The sequence below is a fragment of the Stegastes partitus genome, unplaced genomic scaffold (genome assembly GCF_000690725.1).
Source record: "Stegastes partitus isolate 25-593 unplaced genomic scaffold, Stegastes_partitus-1.0.2 Scaffold0, whole genome shotgun sequence".
NCBI lineage: Eukaryota > Metazoa > Chordata > Actinopteri > Pomacentridae > Stegastes > Stegastes partitus.
The window spans coordinates 352,719-356,225 of NW_007577731.1; positions in this window are offsets into that span (position 1 = coordinate 352,719).

The following is a 3,507-nucleotide window of genomic DNA, read 5'->3' on the forward strand; positions in this document are numbered from 1 at the left end:
ACTTAGTTTAACTATGAAGCTCTAATGTCCCATTTTAGGATGTAAAGCTCAAAAAGCTCAAAGGCTGGTTGACTGCCAACCCACATTCACTGGTGCTGAAGCTGGTGCTTCCTGGCTGTTGCACTTCTGACAACACGTTATTCCTGGTTTGTGTTTTGCTGATTATAAAGACTCTCTCATGGCAACGACTACATTATGCGTCTTAACAATGCTGTGAAACCCTATACGGCCTCTTCCCACATGTATCAGCAGACTGAATCAGCCCTAACCTTTACCACACCCCGTGTGATGCCGTAACCGCAACGCTGTTCTTCTCACCTGACCGACCTACTGAGATCTGTCGGGGGAAGCAGGAAGTCGGGGGTTTCCTGTGAAGTTGAGGCTAATTGGACGAAGCACCGGACGTCAGCTGTTGTCTTGTGTGTGCATGTTTGTCCGTCCATGTGTTGGAATGCAGGAACGGGAAATGACCTCCTCCGACTGCAGGAGACAGTGGTGGCACAAGCAGAACGGGCAGTTAGACTCCAACGCAATGAAGATGCTGAGAATTGATTTAGATGGAAAATGCATGTGTGCAGCTGAAAGGGCTACGAGCAGGACAACGATACGAGGAGGACAACGATACGAGGAGGACAACGATACGAGGAGGGACGGCAGCAGCAGCAGGACCAGAGAAGACATTCCTCCAGCTGCTCCACTGCACGTCTTTCTCAGGCGTCCATCATTCGCCTCCCGTCTCGTCCCTCAGACATGCTCGTGTGTGGCTCGGCTGTTTGTAGCTGACGTGATCCTGACAGAGTGGTCCTCGGTGGAAGCACTTAGCCGGCGTGCAGCAGTTTCAGTGATGTACAATTTAAATATGTTGCTGTGAGGACGAAGGAGAGGATTGATGGGATTGTAAAGCGCTGTTAGAGAGTTAAATAAAGCAGTCGGAGGAGGAGGGGATCGATGCTTAAACGGCTTTCCCGACAAATAAACGTTTTTGAAATCTTTAAAGTGAAATAAAACACTTTCGGGCCTCGTGGAGGATATGAAGACACGCGCCGCTTTCCCATTGGCTCGTCTCCTCCGATGTTCCTGTTGCCGCTATCGGCCGGGTGAATCTCATGGGGTGGTGGTTGTGGTGGAGATGGGGAGGCCGCTGTTAAAACACGAGCAGCTCAATGAGTACGCTCCACCTCATCAGAGCTGAGCTGCTGGTGTAACTTCCAGTCTGCCGACCCATCGGGACGCACGATGAAGATGGAACGAGGCTTCCTGGCAGGCTGAGACGAGTCTGAGCAACGAGTCTGAGCGACGAGTCTGAGCGACGAGTCTGAGCGTGCTCCGTGCATTGTTTGTGTAGCACAGTTTGGTTGTTTGTTTGCCTCCCTGTGTGTGTGCAGGTGTGTGTGTGTGTGTGTGTGTGATACGTAAGCCCAGAGCAGTCGGACAATAGCAGCTACAGTAACTGAGGACAGTGAAGCAGCTTTTTAAGAAATTGAATCACCGGTTCTTTGTCACGTCCACTAAGTGGGCCCATTATCACATCCAGAGGCCTGATGGCTGGAGGGTTTGGCCCCCCTCTGTGGTTAAATGTGCCATGAAACAGGGCTCACCTGAACCTGGCAGGTGCAGAGGAAGAGGAGGAGAAGAGGAGGCAAGGTAGTTATCTAGTTTTCTGCTCTATGAAAAAACTTATAATTTAATACTAGTTGTGTTTCAGCTTTAATTTAGAATAAAAATCAACTCAGTCTTCTTTTAGGTTGTTGCAGAAAAGTGGTTCTGGATCTCAGTGACTGTAATCTAGTGCGTTCTCGTAGTTTCATCGTAGCAGCTGGACCTGCTTGAGTTCCTTGAAGACGTTCCACCTTCATCCAAGAGGCTTCATCAGCTCTGACTGACTAGTTGGGAGTTCCACATACTGATATCCTGAAGGAGACATTAACACCTGAGTTTGGGTTTTAATTGGAGGTTTGTTGCTCCTCCCCCTCGTTATGTGAGTCATTAGTGCTCCCCCTGACACAACGAGGTTCATTAAGTCACAAAAGATATATTTCAAATCCAAACTACAAACTACCAGTTTTCTCCTTCCCAGGAATCCTCCTGGAGTCTACCACCCTCCTCCAGCCTACTCTTCACGCTGCCATGCACTCCTGGAAGGATTCTTCAGGATCCTCTCAGCTCCGTCCTCACAGCCATCTTGATGTCATCCATGTCTTTTAAACGGGTCCCCTTGATGACCCCCTTGAGCTTGGGGAAGAGGAACCAACCCCAGGGATCCAGGTGGGGTGAGTAGGGAGGTTGCTCCAGCACGGAGATGTTCTTCTCAGCCAGGAGCTGTGGGATGCTCAGGGTGTTGTGAGCAGGTTGTCATGGTGAAGCAGCCTCCATTGGTCCTGCCTCAGCTCTGCCTCTTCTGGACGAAGCAAACGCTGCAGGATCTCTGTTGATGAGCTGGTTGACCGTAGTTGGTAGTCTGTAACTTATCTTTAGTGACACCAGTCCTGGACCTTTCCTGACACCTGGTGGAGATGTGGTTGCAGATCGCTGACCAACATTTATGTTTCTGGTTTCCACTTAATGTTCTGGTTCTGTCATCAGAGCACCACAGTAGTGAAACAGCATCACCTGCAGCTCTGTGAACACCACCTCCACCACCTCCAGCCCCCTCATGCCCTCCACCACCTCCAGCCCCCTCACGCCCTCCACCACCTCCAGCCCCCTCACGCCCTCCACCACCTCCACCACCTCCAGCCCCCTCACGCCCTCCACCACCTCCACAACCTCCAGCCCCCTCACGCCCTCCACCACCTCCAGTCCCCTCACGCCCTCCACCACCTCTACCACCTCCAGCCCCTCACGCCCTCCACAACCTCCACTTCCACCTCCACCACCTCCAGCCCCTCACGCCCTCCACAACCTCCACTTCCACCTCCACCACCTCCAGCCCCCTCACTCCCTCCACAACCTCCACTTCCACCTCCACCACCTCCAGCCCCCTCACGCCCTCCACCACCTCCACCACCTCCAGCCCCCTCACGCTCTCCACCACCTCCAGCCCCCTCACGCCCTCCACCACCTCTTGCCCCCTCACGACCTCCACCTCGTCCTCCTTTCATCTCCTCCGGCCTCCCTGCTCTCCACCTGCCCTCTCATCCCTCTGCGTAGGTGGCTACTCCTCCTCCTCCTCTCTCCCTCTCCATCCACCTCTCTCTGCCCTGCCATGCATAATTAACTTTCTAGTGGAAATGCGTCCTCCCTCCACTCTTTTTTTGGTCTGTTCTCTCTCCCTCCGTCCCTCTCTGTGTCGCTCCGTCTTTCTTTCCTGCTCTCTTGCGACTGAGGAAGGCTTGGCGTGGGATTTGCTGGACATCTCTATTTGTCTTCCTCTTCCCTCCCCTCCTTCCCACCTGCTCTGCTCCTCGGGCCGGCTCTGGGGCCCAGCGCCAGGCCTGTCTTATTAAGTGATAATGTTAAAATGCTAAATCACACCGGCTAAGCCACCGCTGTCACCGCCTCCCTCCT